This window comes from Falco peregrinus, chromosome 3 (assembly GCF_023634155.1).
Source record: "Falco peregrinus isolate bFalPer1 chromosome 3, bFalPer1.pri, whole genome shotgun sequence".
Taxonomy (NCBI): Eukaryota; Metazoa; Chordata; class Aves; order Falconiformes; family Falconidae; genus Falco; species Falco peregrinus.
In genome coordinates this window covers 114,093,613-114,115,316 of record NC_073723.1, presented here as the reverse complement: position 1 = coordinate 114,115,316, position 21,704 = coordinate 114,093,613, and the positions used below count along the sequence as shown (strand labels likewise).

The 21,704-nt window shown below is 45.8% G+C and overlaps 1 protein-coding gene and 1 long non-coding RNA gene across 6 annotated transcripts in view; both read right to left on the bottom strand.

Annotated features, from left to right (window-relative positions):
* The window catches only part of RERE (arginine-glutamic acid dipeptide repeats), a 254,066-nt gene extending 248,926 nt beyond the window's left edge, over positions 1-5,140 (bottom strand). For 3 of the 5 annotated variants that reach the window (XM_055799956.1, XM_055799960.1, XM_055799962.1), the window contains exon 1: positions 4,859-5,139. The gene's annotated coding sequence lies outside the window, so the exon portion shown is untranslated. Of the gene's footprint in view, positions 1-4,858 lie in introns of all 5 variants that reach the window. The other 2 variants (XM_055799961.1, XM_055799963.1) reach the window with 1 other exon arrangement.
* Positions 5,141-7,342: 2,202 nt separating this feature from the next.
* Positions 7,343-19,186, bottom strand: LOC129784243 (uncharacterized). The gene is made up of 3 exons (XR_008746708.1): positions 18,986-19,186; positions 14,312-14,422; positions 7,343-8,108 (listed from the first exon to the last, which is right to left on the bottom strand). It is a non-coding gene; the product is annotated as an uncharacterized LOC129784243 (long non-coding RNA).
* Between the last annotated feature and the right edge of the window lie 2,518 nt (positions 19,187-21,704).

Below are 21,704 nucleotides of genomic sequence, written 5' to 3'. Positions count from 1 at the left end.
TATGCAATACCTACAATGATCTACATTTTCAGAGTTGCACTTTTTACAGAATTAAGATGCCAAATACAAATGCAGTCCTTTGTGCCTAAAATTGAGAAACACCAATCAGCTCTGATACAGTGCATTTTATGCATGCATGTCTAAGAATTTCACAAAATAAGGCTACCATTATCCCCATCAGGCATAGAGGGAAAACCGATGACTGTATCCAAGCTAGTTTCACTGTGCTCTAGGTCAGCTTATGATTCCGGATGCTCAGTGACCTAAACAGACATATGTATTAAAAAAAGCACTAACTAACACCTATTGGAACAGGCACAGTCAGGCAAAATATTTTTGATCTGTTTGGGTTTTTTTAGTCACTTACAGCCATTTCTTGCCCCAGTAGACTTCTAAATCAAAAGGAGCCAGCACAGTATTCATATCTTGTTTGCTCCTTTGTTCATACATCAGCCTCTCTGAAAAGAGCAGTTGGGCACAGCTACCAACATTATAAAAGCTTGTGTAAAATGCTGCTGGCAAACTAACATAAAGAGCACAATACCGCATTGTAGATCCTGCTCCCTAACACCTCCTATCACTCCAAGAAGTGGCTAGATTTTCTTCCTAGCAGCTTGCTGGAAACACCATTTCCAAACTGCATCTAATCACACTCACCCCTTTTGACACCTTCCACACTACCAATGCCAATCTCGCATACCTTCCAATTTCCCTACTGCAATAAACCAACTTAACATCAGTAGACTACAAACTTCATTTCAAGCAGCTTTAAAAAAAGCACACTAAATAAACAAGCTTCCAGTCAATAGGAGGTTTGTTCTGTTTTGGTGCCAATATAAGTCTTTTTTAAAAATATTACATATTTTATGCCTATTGATTCAAATTGAAGCCTTGAGCTGAAGTCAGATACTATGCATCCCTTAAAGTTGGGCCGGATGATTTGTTTAGACTTCATGCAACTGAAACAACTGCAATATATTTCCATAGGAAAACCAGAGTGAAAAATAGCTGAACCTTAAAAATAGTTAGTCTAACCAGGATACCACCCAAAACCCCCACAAACCACCAAAACCAAACAAACAACCCAAAACCCAACAACCCATACATTTGGAAGTCAGAGAGCTGGCTGGTTGATTTGAAATGGTCAACTCCAAACCCAGCCCCCCCTTTTAAATTTATGTAGTTGCTCACCCACCTCAGCATCACATAATCACTGTTTTCCAACTGTCATTATTTTCTGAACCAGAAATTAACTAACATTTGAGTACTGTACTCATACGCCAATAACACAGCATAACTTGTTACTGAAGTTTACAGTGTCCTTAAATACGGCACATAATGAAATCAAAGCTACCTTCAGGCAATCTTAATGTACGAACAGCTCTGCTGAGAGAATAACACAGTTTCTGCTGTGCCATTAGACTGCCAGTAACACATACTTGCAAAATTCTATATGCTCATAGCTCACTTTTTTCCTCCCACTCCCAAAAGTGAAATAACGTCTTTATGGGCAAAACAACTACCTAGTACGGCTAAAATAGAGAGATGCATTTTGTAGCTGTACTAGTAAATTTACAAACAATGTGTTTTTCAAAAAAGTTATTAAACTGCAACATCAGAATGCCATTTTTCTCACCTAAACCTAAATCAGCATAAAGAATTACACACACCATTATCTCTTCACATTCACAAATATTGTTGTTACTAGCCTTTTGCTGCAGTAGCACTGATTCTACACCCACACCTCCACAGGATGAACTTCGGTAGGCATACAAAACCCCACTATGGTAAAATAAACCCCAGGATGCCAAGAAATCACTGTTTGTTATTCTAGCTACACAACTACTGTTTAAGGCACGTCTGGCTCTCCTCCTAGCTCCACTTACCTTTATCTACCCAAGAGATGCTTGCAGTTTTCATCAGGGATACCAAAAGCTTTCTCCAAATGGAGAGTTAGCCCCCTTCTCAGTCACTCCAGAGTACAAATTCACATGCCACAGGAATCACAAAGCCACAGAGAGGCAGTGTAAGTATTTCACCATACCTCCTTCTGAACTCAAATTGTAGCATTCATGCCAACAATAGCCTATAACAACGTTAAAATTATCCCTAGCCACACAAAGCTATGAGTGGTAGAAAAATACAGAAAATGTGTTCCTCAATCCAGAGGCAATCACCACATCTTATTCAGGTAAGGAAACTGAAATAAATTTACCCCAATTATACACTGAAGTCAGCTAAAGAGTCAAAAACAAAACTCGGAGGCCTCATGCTTAAACTACGGTGGTCATTGCTACCCATTTTCAAAAAAACTTAGCACTTTTCCTCAACACTCACATGGGCTTTTTTTCCTTTATCCCCTTCTGCATACCTCAGTACCATCAGCTAGCTGAAGTTATCAGTGAGCTAAGTGACATTTTACCATGCCTCAATAACCCATAAACTCAAGCCCTTGTGCAGCAGTTGCTCTTTTACAGCTAAAGCACACGCTATAGTAGTAGCCCTGTGAAGAGCAGGAAGTTGGACTCCCCGATCCTTATGGGTCCCTTCCAGCTTGAAATAGGCTATGATTCTACAACTGGTTGGGTTTTCGGTTGGTTGGCTTTTTTAGGGTTTTGAGGTTTTTGTTGGGTTTGAGAGGGTTTGGGGGTGGGTTGTTTGATTTGTTGGTGGTTTTTTTCACAGATGCTGCTATAAAACCAGAAACATTAAACAATCATCAAGAGAAGAAACTGTGCATACACTGAAATCAGCCTCTGCACACTTCCTTTTACTTTTGTCATCCCAAAGCATCTGTCTGAAGACTATCCCTTGATAGCAGTTTCCTTGCACACATGCCTCCAGATCAAACATCCCAAAGCTAATACACAAGTCTGAAGTGTAATAATTTTTATTTCAATCCAGCTGGGGTCTTCATTTTGAGGGAGCAGGTAGAACATGAAAGAAAGTTGAGCAGGGTTCAGAAGAGTGTACTTCCAAGTCTCACCTCATGTGCTCCCTCTCTCTTTATATATTCACTTACAGACAGCGGAAGAAGCAGAGCAAGCGCTGGGAGGGAGGAGGAAAGAGCATACAGAACATTTTGGCGCCCTTTAGCTTCTAATTTACTATTTTGCTTTTTTGCAATGTTACCAAAAGGACATTCTGGGAAAGGAGGAAAGAGGTAGAAAATGCTTCCCATTCTCTATCCTTCACATCTCAGAAGAAAAAGATACAGCGTTTGAGTGAGAGCACAGTCCCAAACACAGCAGAGTGTGTGGCAAAGAACAATGAGCTCCCAAGCCTGGGCATTGTGTGCATCTACCTCCTCCTCTTCCCCCCAGACGTGACCAACCAATAAGACAAATCTCTAGAAATCACTATATATCCAAAGCAGGCCACTGAAATTAACCCCAGTTCATAGTTTATGGTACAAACTCAAGGAGTAAAACCAAGATGAGATATATTTACCAGAACTGCTTTTATTATTATAGCAACACTTTCACCCTTCTTAACCACCATGGATTTCTCAATTCAAAGGGAACACTGTACAAAAAAACCCAAAATATTTGCCTGGTAATACTAGAATTACAAGAAAAATATTATGTTGACATTAATCAGAAATTTGACAAGTGCCCTTCACAACCAACAACTACTTTTGACACAGGGTTCATTTTTATGTGGTTAAAATCCATACTTAAGAACTGGCATTCTATTTTAATTATGTCACCAGATTTTTTTTGAGAAAGCATTTTTACTGAATTGTAACAGTATGAACTAGCAGCTAAGGCTCCTCATTTTAGTTACATGGGTGCACAAACAAAATAATATCTTTGATTTCAATAATTGGTCAATGTAACTCAGGAGTAAACAGACATCAGATAGTAGCATGCTGACTGCATAGAAACATTCTGAGCTTGTAATCTCCAAGAACATTACTGCTTCAAGGAAAAACTCAGCATAAGTCGTCAGTAAATCAAAGTAACTGCAACCAGCGTGTAAAAATAAATCTCAGAGAAAAGACACTTCAACAATGAATCATATTGTTTTCTTCCCAGCAATTTCTTGAACAGCCAGTTTCAGTGATGAAGCCTTTAATATTGTCTACCTCTTACTACTTTTCTGATTCTGATCATCTGCTTTTCACACTTTAAAAAGAGAAAGGGGGGGGGGGGGGAGAAGAGAAGAAAAAAAAATAAAAACCCACCCCTTCCTATGCTACTGAAAATCCTACGATTAAATTCATTTGCATAAAATCTTCCTTTCACAATTCCATACCTACCACAGATGAAAAAAGCGCATCTTTTAAACACCTAAGTCCACTTCCTCTGCATGTCCATTTAAATTAAATGTTTCCCAATCTCACACCTATTTAAAATGGTAACAAGTTAAACCTTTCCCTGAGAGCCCTTTCTCTACTGAGCATTACACAGACGCGACACTCTCTAGAGAACCCACACACACACAAAACCCACCCAAACAAAAACAAACGAAAAACCCACAAAACCAAAAAACGCACCCAAACAAAAACAAACAACAACAACAATAAAAAAAAACCCCACACGGGAGAAAAAACGCCGGCCCCAGTCCCCTCGTGCGTGCGTCCTCCCGGGGCAGGCGCGGGCAGAGCGAGGGGCTGGCGAGAGGCTCCATCCCCCAGCCCCACGCCCGCAATCCCCCTCCGCGCCCTTCCCGCGCCGAGCCCGGGCATTCTCCCCCGAGCTCCCTCACCCAGCGCCGCCTCCTTTTCTCTCCCGCACTTCGCTGCTACCGATAAAAAAATAAATAAATAGACCCGCGCCACACACGTAAGGGCCTCACCCCCCGCTGGCGGCCACAACAAAACCCCAGCAAGTTGCGCCGCTCCGCGCCCACCTACCGCGGCGGTTCGCTACACCATCAACGGCGGCTCCGTCTGGCTGCCGGGACAAAGCGGTGGCGGCGGGGCCGCGGGGCGGGAGCGGGGCGGTGGCGAGCGGCTCCCCTCTTGCCCGGGCGGCGGCGGCGACGAGCGGCAAGGGTCCCCGCGCAGTACCTCAGCAGCGGCAACCCAGGGGCATCTTAACGGGGAGACAAGGAGCGGGGCGGTGACCGGGCCGGGGCGGGGCGGGGGACCGTGGGGAGGGGGGGAAGGAGAAGGAGGAGGAGGAGGAGGAGGGGCGGCGGCGGCGGCGGGCTGGGGTCCAGGCAGCCGAGCGCTGCCTCCGCCTGCCTTCCCTCACGCACGCACGCACGCACGCACGCACCGAACGGGCACCCAGCAACGCAGCCAGGCCGGAGCCGCATGCCAGTATCCGGCCTCCCCATTGGCGGAGGTGGGACACCCCGTGACCCGGCAGGAGGTCGGAACCAATCGGCGAAGTGGATGGAAGTGATTTAAAAGAATAGGGGGAAGGCGGGGGAGGGGGGGCCGCGGCCCGCCGCCCGCCTGCACAAAGGCGGCTGTCGCCGCCACAGTCCGCAGCGGGGTGCGCGGGGAGGGCCAGTCACGCTACACCCCGCGACCGTTCGGCGGGTTGGCCTAGCTGCCCGATGCCAGGAGCGGCCCTTTGTAGGTTGCCTTCGTCCCCTGCTACAATGAAGCAACAGCAGGGAGCGTGAGCGCAGCCACCGCGCGGCCTGCTCCGGTTCCCCCCGGCCCGCTGGCCCTAGCGGGCGGCTGGGCACGGCCCGGGCGGCAGCGGCACCGCTCGAGGCCTGGCGCGAAGGCGGGGCAGCGCCGCGCCGCGCTGTGGCAGGTCCGCAGCGCCCCTCAGCCGCGGGCGGGCGGGCGGCCCCGGCCCGGTGTGCCTGCCTAGCGCCCTGGCCGAAGAGCTGGCAGCCTTGCGAGTCAGCGTGTTTGAAACGTCTTCAGGCTCTGCCAGGAGCCGGTGGCTGCACGGTGGCTGCGGGCCGTCGGGGCCGCGCTCCGCATCGGGCACCTTCGGCCGCCGCCGCTGGTGTGCCGAGAGGCCGCGCTCTGCCCGGGGGCGGCCGGGGCGAGCAGCTGCCGCTGTCTGCGCCGTGAGGCCGTTGTCACAGCAGCAGAATGCCAATTTACCGAAATTAATAAATTGCTTGGTCACTTAGATCTTTAAGCTGCTGCATCTCTGAGCTATCACGTAGTTAACAAAAGGCAGCGTTGAAGGTACCAGTGCCAAAAATAAAGCAAACTTGTTATTTAACGTTAACCTCACCTTTCAGCCACGGAACGCAGGCCAGCAAAATAAATCACATGGCGGGAAAGAAAGTCACATGTTCTTCCTGGGGATCTGAGAAACTTCATGTGGAATTATATCTGCGTTTTGAAAAAGCACTAGGATGTGTCAGGACAGATTTTGCCCTTAATTACACTTGTGTAACACCAGCTGTTTGTGTTTTCTGTAAACCGTCTTCATGGCCGAGTCTAGTAGTACCACAGGAGGTAAGTTTGAGGCTGTTAACGTTACTGCCTTCAGCACAGGGAAGCAGGAACTGTTGTCACTGAAGGCGACAGGCATATACAAGGAGATTTGAGGTCTGTACATCAGAGGAACTTAGTTCTTTGCCCTGACCATACAGGGCAAATTTATCCCTGGCATAACTTCTGAGGCGTTACCACCAGGGGTTGAGACACAGAGCTGGTGGCGTGCTAATAACTAATTTAGATAAGCGTCTAAAAATGCACATCAGTTAAATGGCTGAGACAGTCATTTTGGAGGCTACACTTAAGCTGTTCTTTATAGAGTCTGAGTCCATCTCTCCTATTTTCTCTTCTAATTACAATTTTTTGTTCCTTGGTCTCTGGATGTATGCATTAAAAATTATATGAATTGCCACAACGGTGGGCTTGCCTTCAGCTTTCCCCAGTCACAGTGTCGGTGATGGGAAAATTCTCCACAACAGCCTCTCTCTCCCCGCTCCCCCTTCTCTCCCTCTTTCCTTTTCTGCTAACCTTCTGGTGATAACATCACCACACAATGGTTAGAAGTATTTACTCACAGCATTTTGATGTCATGTTTTGTTGTTAAACAAAAATCAACATGTCTGGGGGGAATTTCCTCCTATATTGTATAACTAACATCTGTGTACCCCCTGAAATTCACACAAGTTGAACTGCTGGAGTAGGTGGTTATTCACAGCCAGTTATAGCAGGCATACTCATGTCCTTGTACCATGAACGAGTGATCCAGTTATAAGTTTGCTTCTTAACCAGAGGATTGTTGCAGGAGTAGCATTCGGAGCTGCTGCTGCTGCTGCTTTTTTTGGTTTGGTTTGGAGGGGCAAAGATGCGGTCCTCCCTGTGGACAATAATAAACAAAGCCACAGAGCTTGTCCTGTAATTTTCTACCAGCTAAAGCTAGAAGGTTTAGTTAACACACAGAAGATCAAGGAAGACCCAAATGCTGCAGAGAGAGATCACTGCTCCTCTGTCTGGTGACTGCAGATTTTCACGGCTCACATTCCAGCAAAGAGAGATTGATGGTGAAATGACTGGGCATATTCTACATGTAAAATATTTTATGTACATATAGATTGTCTATATGAGATAGTAGCAGGTCTCTAACAAGGCAGTTTCTGACATCTTTGCAACATTTCATGCATCTATCCCCCAGTGCTCCTGGGAGGTATAAAATTGCTGATGCAGAGAAAAGCTAATTGGCCAAATCCACAAAGAGACTTAAATTCCAACATGCCACATAAGGTATCTACACACAAAATGTTAATCCTCAAAATCCTGTTCCTTACCCCTGGATATTTCTAAAGATCTGATGCAGCAACATTTCTGCCGAGTATTCTGGATCTGAAACATTGCTTCTTCTGTCAACTGGAAATGCATCTGTCTTCACTGCAAACAGGGTCACACCAGAGTCCCTGGTATTCACAAACCCACTGGCAGGGCTGCCTGTCCCCATTACATGCGCAGGTGTCCATGCAGTAGCTGCATCATGGAGCTCATTTAGCCAAGAGCACACTCTTAGGTGCTCCAGGAGCCTTGCTGAGGGCTGCCTCGTGCCTTTCAGGTTAGCAGAAAACGCATAGTGTGGCTCCTGCCTCACCTGCTGCTTTTCCATCTTCCATGCTCTCATAGACCTCCTGTCCAAAGTTGTTCTGGCAGCTCCCTTTTGGGCCTCTCAACTACAGTCTGCTGGCCATGCATCCGGCATCCACTGAGGCAAAAAGACATAGCAGAAACTTCAAATGTTTGATATTACTACTTTTATGCTATGGAAAAATCATGTGTTTTGTCCGTTATCATTCCAACTTCTTCACTATAGGGAAAAAAAAAGAAAACAGTGGCAAAATACCAGCTTACTGAAGAGACAGAAGGCAGGTGCTGATGCAAAATAAAAAACACTTTCAGATAAAACAGGCCATCGGTGAGCAAGGAGTTACAGTGTTTCATGACAATGTTGCCACCAAACCCAGGTAACAGTCATAGGGTAGGGAAAAGCATCTGTAGTGCGTCCAGCAAACCTTAGAAACACTGTTGAAGGGAATAAATGCATTTGCATAATAATGACACTAAGCATTTCTGGATTTATTAGTGTGATGCAAGAATTCTTACCCTGTGTAAAGGAGGATTCTGTGAACAGCTTTTGACTCCTTTCAGATGCTGATCTGTTTCCTGCATGTGCATAAAACGCTACCCTTTTGCTGCAAAGTTGTCAGTGTATTACAGAGACCGTGAACTTATCTGTTCAGTCAGTAGCCATGGGGGTTTATTACATGGATAATTGACTCTGTTCTGGCCTAAATCGTTCTTTTCTTTGTAGTTTTAGATAACATTTCTTTCTTTCTCTCTCTCTCTGTTAGCCCTTGCATCTGTTGGATCTGACATCTGTATGTCAGTGTATGTGGTATACTTCTTAAAATTGCCTCTTTGCAAAGGTGTTTAAACATGTCTCCTTTTTTAAATAACTGTCATCTTGCCAAGTGAAGGAAACAAATACCTATGAGCGAAAAAAAAAAAATCTAAACAGGAACTATAAAGCCAAAACCCCACCAACACTGGGAATTCTGTGAACACCATTTCAACCCAGCTGGTTAAAGTAAGGCAGATGATATATTTTTTTTAATTCTACAGTCATGAAATTACAAACCAGTTCTTAACCATGACAAATGAGTCAGGTTCTAACCTCAGCAATGCAGTAAAAGCTCAGCTCTAATGAAACAGGCAAATGTCAATACAGCGATTAGCTTGGAAGATAATATTCTGAGAGGCTTTTACAGATGACCTAACTCCACTCACAAAAAAGGATTATATTCTTTCTTTCCCTTTGTGATATCTGAATACCAGCCCTTTAGCTGAAAACTGTTTGCTGAGGGGTGGGGGTGGGGTGTTGTGTTGCTGGTTTGGTTTGGTTTTTTTACTGTAGAAATCACAAGAATTTAAAATCTCATTTTCTCACATATTACTAGAGAGCTTTTTTGAAGTCTCATACCACTTGAAGGACAATGCACTGGATGGTTGTGAATGCCTCCCACGCATGGTTATCTCTATTTAAAACTGGCTGTATGGGTTAAAATGAAAGCAAAAGTAATGTAAATGAGATTTAAATCAATTTGAGCATATTCACACACATTCAAATGTACACACAAATACAGTGGCTCAACAGAATCTGTTAACAAGAATCATATTATTTGTTCATCTGATACAACTTTTCAAAACCTGGAAAAACAGGTTACCAACAGAGTAGGCTGAGGTGACAAGTTACTGGGTATCAGCTACTACATGGTGACTGTACTACAGGTGGTCTTGATGTCCTGCAGGGCCACTGGAAGAGGAAGAAGCTACTGGTTATTTATCATGGAATGAAAAGATGCCCGCTGTGGAGAGCACGGTGTCAGTGACACACAGCATGTTCACATCCAGCTTCCACCTTGGCGGCTTCTTTCAGATTCTTCAACATCAGGCTCCTAAGCCACCTTTGAATACCTTTTCCATCATCTAAAAAAAGTGTCTTGTCTGTATCTGTGCGCATGGCCCAACCATTGCATCCTTGCTATGAAGTTTTGAATACATTGATCATGGAATCACAGAATCACTTAGGTTGGGAAAGACCTTTCAGATCATCAAGCCCGACCGTTAACCTGACACTGCCAAGGCAACCACTAAAACCTATCATTTCATGATTGCTATGCCCAAGATGGTTTTCAACCATCACATCACCCACCAGTCCTCCTCCATTTGCAAACAACAGGTCCCACAAGGCGCCTTCCCTAGCTGGCTCCCTCACCAGCTGCATCAGGAAGGCCTCTTCCACGCACACCAGGAACCTCCTAGGCTCTTTCCTCTCTGCTGTGTTGTATTGTCAGCAGATGTTTGGTGCATTGAAGTCACTGGTGAGAGCAAGGGCTAGCGATTGTGAGACTTCTCTCAGCTGTTTGTAGAATATTTTGTCTGCCTTTTTGTCCTGGTTGGGTGGTCTATAACAGACTCCCCCCAGGATATCTGCTTTGTTATCCTTCCCCCTGCTTCTTACCCATAACACACAACCCTATCACCACCATCATTAAGCTTTCGCCAGTCAAAATACTCCCTAACATACAGGGCTAGCCCAACACCCCTCCTTCCTTGCCTATTCTTTCTGAGGAGTTTATAGCCGTCCATTGCAGCACTCCAGTAGTGCGAGTCCTCCCACCACGTTTCCACAAGGGCAACTATGTGATGGTTTTCCTGCTGCACAATGGCTTCCAGCTCCTCCTGTTTGTTGTCTGTGCTGCGGGCATTGGTGTAGATGCATTTCCATTGGGGTATTGATCCCACCACCTTTCTGGGGGGAGAACCCCTAATTCCTACATGATCATTCACAGGTGTTTCCATGGTTTCTAACACACAGCACATACAACCCTGAAATTTCTGGTTTTAATGTTCTAAAACATCCCAGAAATGTAAAATGCTATAAATCAGTTTCCTCATTAAAGGAATATTTAAAAAATCTTTTTATCTTTTAAAGGTGTTCCATTTCCCTGACTCAGACCATTTCCTAGTGGGTTCCGCATAATGAATATTAGCAGAGGTTGGCTTACCACAGTGTCTAGTGAGACTCATTTATCAAAGCCCAGGATGTGCACCACGCAAAGGAAAAAAAAAACAATGATTAAAAATGAACAAAAAATTTCAACCCTAACAATCGTTCCTCTCATTTTTGTATACTTGGGCATGTTCCAGTGCATGCAGCGAGAAGACAAAATGGCCATCTGCAGAACATGAAACACATTTAACGAGAGATTTGTACACCTTGAAAGTCACCGGTGCTGAAGCTGCAAATGACTAATGACAGCCTTTCCTCATGAGTCAGATTAATTGCATCACCCATTGATGCTTATTTCTGTGTCCCGTTTATACCTAGGGATAGTTACAAGGTAATTCATTCTGTCATTTACATACCAGATAAAATCTGATATGTAAAGAAAATATAGCAAACTGGCTCTTAAGCTGAAACAGCTTTTGGATAGTGTCGCAGCTCTATCCAAAGTAGCCGGCTGCAACAAGGCTTTTACCACCTTATCCCAGGTTAACTTCAATAAATAGTTCCCACACCTTGCCCCAGCACAGCCACCCCCACAAGGTTTCAAAAGTCCATCTGCTGTCCATGCTCTTTCTTCATCCTCTTCACGCCAGCCCACCCTGCGTCTTGCCCCTGCTGCGTCCAGATTCTTCCTTCTCCAAGCTCCTCTTCCAGCCGGCCTCTCCTCATCCGAGCCCCCTTCTTCTCCCTGGTTCTCCCAGAGTCTGTCCTTGTCTCTCCTCCATCCAGGGCACGGTCGCGCTCTCTCTCTCTCTCTCTCTCTCTCCCCCTCTCTCTCTCTCTCTCTCTCTCTCTCTCTCTCTCTCCCCTCCCTCTGCTTCTTCCAGGTCTCTTTTCATCCAGGGCTCCTCCTCCATACCCCTTAGAGCTTTTTTACTACTTAGCAGGAACCAGCCACAGCTGCACATTATCCACGTCAGCCAACCCACCGCCCCTGAAGCCAGCCCACAGCTGTACGTTATCAATGTTAATTAACCCAGCTTCATTCCTCTACAGGATAGTAATAACATTACAAACTGACAGTAGTCCTTTTAAGCAGAATACTGTAAAAAGGACTCTAAGCACCAGAGGGTTTTGTGTGTGGTGGTGGCGTGTGTTATGCTACCATCTCACTTTCAAGCACCATAGCCTCGTGTCTGAGAAGTGGCAGACGCTGGACATCAAGTAGTAACCAGTACGTGCGCATTCACACACACAAATGTGCGGGCACGCTTAGATCTGCTCCTGTAGCACCACACAGAAAAGCCAGAGGCATTATTAGTCTTACTCTTGCCAACAGAAAAGTGCCAGCTTTGCATAAGGTCATGTCCTGCAGACGCACCTGCGCGCTTGGGCAAGGTGCCTTGTGTAAACCACAGCTATGATCTATCACAGCACAGAATCCCAATTCCATCTAAACTCCTGGCCTTTTGTAAAGGGACCTCACTGTCAACAACAAGCCTGCATATGTAAAAAACAGTTGAATCTGAAATTACAGACTGGAAAGCTGGCGGCCTCCAACACAGCAGAAGCACCGTGATTTTGGAGCAGGCTCGCCAGCCTTGTAGAAAAGGGAGCTCTAGAATCACAGGATTGGTGCAACAAGGCACAGCATCTTGCTAAACTGGACAGACAGTGGTTTCCACGTGCAGTTGAGACCCGGGGGTGGTGGAGGGGGTTCAGATCTTTGAAATGCCTGCCATTAAGTCTGCTGAGCTGTCAGCAGATCTGCCGGCTGCCTGGGGAGGCCGAGTTCCACCACTCTGGGAAGGACCCCCATCTTTCTGATGCAGCTGTCCTTCTCCACGGTGGCAGGACAGGTTTCCAGGGAGCAACAATAAGGCTCCTGCTGCCGGCACAACAGGACCACAGGCGGAGGGGGTACAGAAAGGACGTGTGGCGCATACGCCTCTGTGCCTTTGAAGAAAAATCAGAGCCAGGACAGTGGAGGGAAGAATAGTCCAAAAAGCTGTTTGATATATCTGGATCCCAAGGCCTACATGCTTTCTGTTTGTTCAAAGGTTTGCTCTGATGTTTTTGAGCCATTCTCTACTGCTAATGTCAAACTCCTCATCTGTGCACTTACTGCATTTCCACTATAAATTCACTGCTTCTCCTTTAGTGCAGAAAGTAGTAAATGGATTTACAAGCTTCTCTTCTTGTCCTAAGTGACTGATTTCACTTTAAAGTGTTATAAATGGCCAAAGCGTTCAAGAGAGAGAGAGATGGATTGATTTCAGATTTGCATTTTTGTCCTTCCCACCACAAACCTGCTCCTCCAGGAGGAGGTTTCTGGCTCCCACCTCGCCATTATAGCTGCTCCTTCCCTGGTGTTGCAACACTGCTACCTTTGATGGTACATTTGAATGTCCTTTTTTAAAAGGAGAAAAAACCATAGAGCCAGAAATGGGAAAATTTCCATTTCAAGCACCATGTCTTTTTTCCCTTCAGCTCTTGTTATCTTCAAAGCACTGTACAAAATCAACTGATGAATTCTCCCCACCTTACTGGAAAGTGTCATCCATCCCACGGGACAGGTGAGCAACAGAGAAATGGAGCAACACATCTGAGGTCTCAGAATAGGTCCGGAGCCAAGGAGCACTTGCAACCTCTGGGCACCTGCATGGGGACTCTCCCCTCTGGAGGGGCCTGTTCTTAACACTCTTGATCCTGAACAGCTGGGCAAGAGGATTTTAGGTTTTGTTAATTAACAGAGAAATCTATTTCTAAAAGACATATACCCCTCCTGTTTAGAAGCTGAAGGCAGGTTCAGGCTGTACATACCTAGAAACTTCTGCTCTTTGGATTTTGATGGGACAGTAGACTTTTAGGCTCTGAATTCAGCTATTCCCACTGTCAGTGATTTTATAGCCTGCATAAAAGCCACGGTATGCATCTTTCAATCACTGTTTATTGGAGGAGATGAGAGAAGAACCCGAGTACCACAAAGCATAAAAACCACAGGTTAGGACTTACTTAAGGCAGTGCAGTAAAATAGATCAGTCAGCTTTGCAACAGAAGAGCAGTGCAGCAGCCTGCGAGAATTTTTTCCCCAGCTTTTGTTTGCAGACCTGCTTCAATGAGGAGACAAATGAAAAAAAAAAATGGTGTGGAGTAAGGAGCATATCCTGGAACCTGCCTTCACGAAAGCCCTGCAGCTCCACTCTGATTCGCAAGCGAGTCTTTTTCAGGGATTTGTCACCTACCCTGCAATGTATTGGCTTAGGAGCTTTAGCATACACTGCTTTTTTCAGCATCCTTTTGATTTTGCATGTATTCACAGTAGTGCAAATGAGACATGGTCGGCATTAGGTTTCTGATGCAAAAACTCTCAAGCCCAACCTATACTAAATACTCACCCAGCAGCTGGTGCCTCTGGAGGACTGGCAAAGCTGGGGTGTCAGCAGGGCATTTTCTAGGCAGGACTCCATTACGCACAGCCATGTAGCAACTCTCCAGACACCTAAAAACTTTGAGGACTCTGGTCATCAATGAGAGGGAAGCAAAAGGACAGCACACATGTTCTGCCCTACAAAACCTCACCCCTCTTCCCTTCCTGGTGTAGGCAGCGTCTGGGGAGAAAGTAGCCCCAGATTCAGTGCATTTGCATAGCTTTTGGTGTTGTCTCTGGGACAGTGGTTAAGTTAAACCAATTTAATCCAGTCAGGTTGTAGTGCTGTTTTCTGTCCTTGGGATCTATGAACACTGGTCACCTAGGCTGATACTGGAAGCCTCTAATTGGAAGCAATCTGACACTTACTGGGTCAGTTTGATGAACATTCATCCTGTCACTCTAAATAAGCAATGAAGGGTCAGTTTATCACAAGCCACCAAAAATGAGGGCTACACACTTTGCTGAAGGGCTTTCAGAAGCAGATTGAGAACTCTCAGGGGAGGCATTTTCCCTGTGCCTTCTCCCAAGGTCATCCTCACACCACACCTTCTCACCACCACCCCCTCCCCGCCTGGTAGCAGGGGCTTATTTGCTCCGCTTTCTGTGCTTAACTCAAGGGATTTCACCGCTGGGACGTAGACTGGAAAAGCATCTTAACGTGCATTTTAGTTTTAATGGGTAGCATAGGTACCTACTGCATAGGCAGTTGAATTAACAGTCAGTCCTCTTATTTTCCAGCAGTGGACACCTGTTTAATGCAATATATATTATTCAAGACCCTTCTGCAAAATCTCAGGGAATGAGAACAAGCACCTACAATGAGACATGGATACAGCCCACAGCAACCAACTGAGGAATATTGGGATCTGGATGTATGAAGTTCTATCTATGTCTTTTGCTTTGACCAATGCAGCTGCTTTAGGACATTGGCGCCTTCATGGCTGACGCTGTTCGCAAGCATTTTGTAAGCAAGAGTCTGCTGCTGCTTTCAGATGACTTCTCAGGTTAGAACACGTCATTAAAACGCTAGCTGTTAAAGAGAGACTCAACAACAGAAGTAAGTGGGTTTTGTGGGGTGAGGGCTTCAGGCAATTCGTGTGTTGCAAGTTAAATGTACACAAAAAGCAAAGTTTCTTCTTCCCTGTCCACACATAAATTGTGTTGGGTCACCCTGAAATCGAGATACTCAGTAATGTGTAATATTAGCAATGAAAACATTTTGCCTGGCAGGAAGTGTTTGGGTTCCTTGGCAGTTTGTTTTAAAAGCTTTCTCAAGGAGTTTTCAAGAGAAACAACCCTTCAAAACAAACTATGTCAGTGAAAGTGTTCTGTTCTCAAAATGACAAAAAGCCCCACACCATCATGAAAATAATATTTTGAGCTCAAATCCATTTGCCAAATCTGTAAATAGTTCCAGGTGGGCAGAAGTGATCTTTGCCATTCATCCCTGCTAGCAGGAGTTTGATCTGTCTGAACTGACGCATGTGGCAGAGGAGGAGCCACTGCTTCTGAGAAAAGCCCTTTCTGGGCAGCACAGCTTGCTTGGGTCAGTTCTGGTCCTTGCAAAGAAACCAAGGAAGACCAACATTCTGCTTTTGGAATGCACCAATCCAAGTGCTCTCCCAGCTCATTTTCCAAGGGAACACTATACCTCCTCTGCCCATCACAGAACTCCCTCAGTTTATTTTTTTGGACAAATGGCTTAACCTCATACACCTTGTTGCACTAGTAAAATTGCTGGTTGCTGACAGCCAGCATCAGCAAGGAGAGATGCTGAACCAGAGCTGAACTTAGCTGGACTGCAAGTACAGCCAGGGAGAATGAGGCTCAACCCCATTAGAAGTACAAGGTGGCAGCCCGGGGATGCTCAGCACCGGTCATGGTGCCTCCACTGCAGACACCGTTGTCAGCAAGGTATCATCTTGCCTGGGCATTGTCCATTTTGCAGAACTAGTTTGTATTTCTTTTCTCTCCTGTAACTTAAGCCTGTAACTGCCACACTGGATGATTAAATGTATGTGTTTCTAGACAGAGCTAAGACTGTGCATCACGTTACAGACATGAGATTTCACCCCACATACACTTGAAGTGTGGCACAAGCAGGTGATCTCGACCTTGAGATTATTTTCTTGCTTGTAGTTTATTTTCTGTCTCTCATTTTTATCATCTGAGTTCTTCACTCAACCCTTTTTCTTCTTCCCTGCCTCAGTTCTCTTCCTTGGTTTTTGTTGAATTTTGGGGTTTTTTTTTTCCTTCATTTTTACCTTCAGTTTTCCTTAGCAGAAGCGAATGCTGCAGCTGGTATGGCTTTATTTCTTCTTCTTTCCCTCCTCCGCAACCTGTACTTCTAGTCCCTGTGACTGCATCTATCTGTGGAGCGCAAAGTACACGTCGAGTGGGTCAGATCTGATAGCATTCAGGCCCTCCTGGGGACCAAAAGAGGGAACACAAGTGGGTATCTGTCTTGCTGTAGAAATGACCAAACGTGGACTCCTCAGGATGGGACAGCCTGAGCATCATCACAGTGACCCCAGGAGTCAGATGAGGGAGAAGGCTATGTTCCTATGGGCTCAAAGAGGAGCAAGGTTCTGGCATTTTATTCTCACACCCACCCACAGCTCCTGTCTACAAGGAAATCATTCACCCAGCAATACAAAGAGAACAGTAATAAAAGCTTTCCGAGGGAGTGGTGGGACTAAGCCGGTGCCTGGCACAGTTCTTTAAATCCTGCTGTGAAAGGGAGCATGAGGCCACAGCCTGAGATGCTGCTTCAGGGCAGGCAGGTCTGGCTGGCTGCCCAGCAGAGTTCATCTCTCCCTGTATCCACCATCTACCTTCATGTCTCATTGCAGTCTACACAGCAGCAGGAAAGCCAAATATCCTCCTTCCAGTGGTGAAAACCCAGCAACCGCACTCCCTTCATCTGCTTTTACTGATCCTGTGCACTGTTGCTTCTCCCTTCAGCCACCGGCTGACAAGCCCCCAGCAGCACGCGAGGCTGTTTACACAAGTCTTCATGTCTGTGAATGAGCAAGTGGGTGTTGATGAAGCACTGCAGTCAATTAATTTCCTTCAAAGAAAGATGGCTCGCTCCCACGGCTTCTGCCTCTCCAGAGACAGGGAAACACGGCATGGCTTGCCAAGGTCCCTTCCTGGAGACATCAGAAGGCATGGCAGCCCAGGGCAAGCGGGGCATGCCACAGGCTCCCCCAGAATAATCTCGCTGGCTGCACCATGAGACAGTGATATTTTGTGCCTGGGATAAGCAAGCAGGAGGGGAAAAAGCACTGGGTGTAAAATTATTCTTACCTACATGAGAGGCAGTCAAATGCCCTACCTAGCAGGTCTCAAGATTTCACTGAGCTGAGCAGTTCCTTTGAGGAACAGAGTCGATCCACTGTTCAAATGCGTTCAAGTTTTGCTTCTTTTTAAAATCAATGATGTGAGAAAAAAAATACCATTTCTAACATTTTTGAATGACACAAAAATTGGGGAAGAAAGGTGAATAGGATGAAACGTGGACACCGAGCAATCCATATCATCACCCCAGGCAGCTTTGTGTTATGGACACATGTAAAGTCAGGTCTCTGCGCTCAAGGGACAAAGCTGCCCTCACCACGTGGGGGGTCTGGCAGTGAGCTTCTGACAGGACCAAACTCAACTAGGAAGGTTACCGTACTGCTGTGTTTGACATCGCTGCCACTGCTGGAAGGTAGGGTCCAGTTTTGATGCCCATGGTACTAGAAAATGGGTGAGCAGGCTGTGTGGGTGGTTCAAAATAACCAAGGGATTGGAAAACAGCCTTTGCACTGCCAGCTTCAGTTTCTGAGAGTGAAGGTTATGAATGATGTGCTTATCCCCTACAAGGGGCCAATGTTTCCCGAGAAAGCCAAACGTTGAATCATTTAGTTTCTCATCGATTATAGAGGGATGACAACGTTCCTTTCCATCCAATACAAACTCTTTGAGACAAGGCCCGTACAAGACCCAGAAGCCAAGACATTAGGAAATTAATACTTAAGAGCAGGCAGAGGTACAGTGCAGAAAAGCTACCTCTACAGACCTAGCAACAGAGCCAGCAGGTAATGGGAAATCTTCCCCACTCGTCCTTCACATCACTCCATTATATATCCTGTTACCTGAACAGCTCCCAAAAGTGCTACCTGCCTCTCCTCTCTGCTCATCAGTCTTCTCTTCTGCCTGCCTCTTTCTTCAGATCGGCTTTTAAGGCTGCCTGCTATTCTCAGAATAGCCTCCTACTTCATGTTTGCTAAGCTGATGCCTCCTTCTGCTCCAAAGAGTGCCATCCCTGCAAATTATTACAGTAATAAAGACACTGGCTGCGCTACATTTGCACTCCGTTACAAAGCACAGCCTTTCGAGTAGGAGCTCCGTGGGGACAGTACAGAAAGGTGAGGAGCTATGCAGCAGGATTCAAGCTCTGATTAAGGAGCAGACACATCTCTCCCCCTCTCCAGCACCGCAGGTTTAGATCTTGATCTTCAACAATCAAATCTTATACTCTATTCACTTATTCCCCTCACTCCAAACACACACACACAGTTACCGATCATTCACTTTTCTCTAACATGCTTCAAATTCTTATCTACAAACCATAATCGCATGTTTCAGCACTTACCCATTCCAGTCTTTTTTCTGCCTTTGCAAGTAACTTCTTTCAGTGCTCCAGCCTCATTAGGCAGAGCCCGAATCCTCTGCAGCTGGAAGCACCTTGCTGATCTGGCCCAAATACTCTGAGATTTAACTTGAAAGCTTTATATAGCTCTGGTTTTATGGGACAGGTGAGCACAGCATCTGACATTGTGGGATTGATTTACCGGTGTAGGAAGGAGCGATACAATTCAACAGCATCCAGCTTCAGCTCCTGAATTTACAGTCCAAGCAATGCTCTCCTAACCCTGCTGCTTTGCAGGCAATTTCCTGATTGTTTTAAGATGTGACACATTTAGTAATTGTACCTGTAACAGTTCCCCACCTTGCACTGACAACAAGGTGTGAATGATAACGAATTAGTACCAGGGCTTCACATACAATGTTGTTGTTAACCAGCTCTTTTGTCAGAGCTGGCACCAAACTGCTCGTCTGAACAGAGGATTCCAGCTCAGCACAGTACCTTGCTTCCCCCACCCCCCAGGCTGGTGTAGCTGCACACAGGTACAGCAGCCCAGTGCTGCGCACATCAGTCATTTCGTTGCAGCTGTACTGCCATTTAGAGGTTTGCCGATTTATGGCAACTGGTGACCCGATTTCCCAACTCTTTTTGCTTCTTGATGCTTATTAAAAGAAAATCACCAGGTGGAAACCCAGAGGCCCAGGCGAGGTGGGTTGAGAATTTGGACTTCACTTTCTGAAGTACGAGGTGAGGAACAGATGAAATTGGTTCCTAGCACGGTTCTGCTAAAAAGCTTTCTAAACCATTTGGCATATATTACAAGCTTGCCTCTTTGACAGAACAAGAAAAATCCCTTGATAGGATTTATGTATAATTAACTCATTTATTCATTTAACAGGTCTAATTCAGAGATCAGCTATGTGTGAAAAGTACACCAGATTTCAAATCTGTGTGGAGTGCAACCAGCTTAGACCAATGCCTTACAAAAGGACAAATATGTGCGAGGAGGCGTTTACCGTGTCCTGGGCTTGGGCTGGTAAATTTGGTATTTATAGCAAAGCCCTTCTTAAGAAGGGCTTGACTGGAGACAAATCTCTTAAGGAGAAACAGTGGCCAACTGCCCAGCAAAGGGCTGTTTCCATTGCACCGGTTATTGTCTCTGCAGGGAGGTTAGCACCAGGAGCCAGCTGTGTCCTGGTTTGCTTTCAGACCCCCTCTGCTGACCCGGCCATAGGGCCTGGGGAAGCCCAGGCTGAGCTGGGCCGGATTTCACCTCACGCCCCGTGCAGGCCAGGCCATGCTCAGCTGGACACTGCACAACAGACCTGGATCCCAGCATTCCCACAGCCCAGGTGATCCACGTCCCATGTACCTCCCTCCTTCCAGCGTGAGCGGGCTTATGGGACCACAGGCCACCTCCCCTTAAGAGAGGAGCTTTAGCCCTTTGCACAGTGGCTGTTACATCAGCAAACACCCCGCTGAACAAGAGCTATTATTTTCCTCCCTCCATGGTTTCAGTTCTAGTGAATATGCCAAAAACTCCTCCTTTACCATGTGAGGGTCATTGAGCATTCTTGCTGCAGCTTCTCTTCATACAGGACAAGGTATTTCAGAAGGACCCACAACAGATGAGTCTTTTTTTAGATATAAAACACGAATCAATACACTAAAGGAGCCAAGCTTTCCCATCAACAGCCCTCTCTGTCCTAAATCCTTTTGCAGCTATTACTCACACTAGTACTAGGCAGACCTAACATCTCCCAGCAGCTCAAAGACATCTCTGTTCTGGCTTTACTCCTCACAGAGCAGTCTCATCTGTCCTCCGATGGCAGGGCATCATTGTAGAAGTTTGTTTAGGGATATAACACACAGTCCTCATCCCTCAGCATTTTATAGCTCCATACTTCTTAACTGCAGCTTTTGAAATAAAACATGTCTTGTTTTTTTTTCCACCAAACAAGAACCAAAGATAGTAAGATTGAGGGTTTAAAGTAAATGACACATGCCTTGCAACTCCACTGGCTTTAAATGTGCCATTTTCATCCTACTAATTAAAACTTTAAGTCAGTTTCATTTCATAACACCACAATGCAACACATGCACTGCCCACAGCACGGCACTGTTGTGCGCCTCACAGATAATAAAAATTTCCAGCCACAGGCAGTTTCCTGGAACTGGAAGACTAGTAGAATAGTCATTGAAGTGAATCAGAAATTAATTTTTTCCACACAAAACTGCCATCATGGAAAAAAGCCATAAGCAACCTCTCCCTCAATTATGCAATCGTTTGATCCTTCCTGCCTAGTAAGGAACAGCTCTGCTCCCAGCTCCCCCATTCAAGAGGAAGAGCTCTGACAGCAAAGGCGCAGAGCAACAGAACCACAGTGCTGACAGAGCCACTGAACAATCTCTCACCAAACCCCAGGAAAACTTCCTCCTCATCTCTACCAATGCTGATGATCATGGAGTGAGCCATATGCTTTGCAATCTCTCTCACTGCCCTCCCTTCCCTACCCAGCCAAACCAGCAGAGGCACCACCTGAACAAAACAAGGGCTTTTGGAAATAAAAATACTTGCGCGTAAGCCTTTTGTTTATGGCCATCTGCTCTCACACAGCTAGGAATGCCCTGAATTCTTCTCTTCCCCCATGTAAAATATGGTACCTAGATACTAATAAGGTAAAAATTAAAGTACAGCTATCAGATCAACTTTCAGTTACAGGTC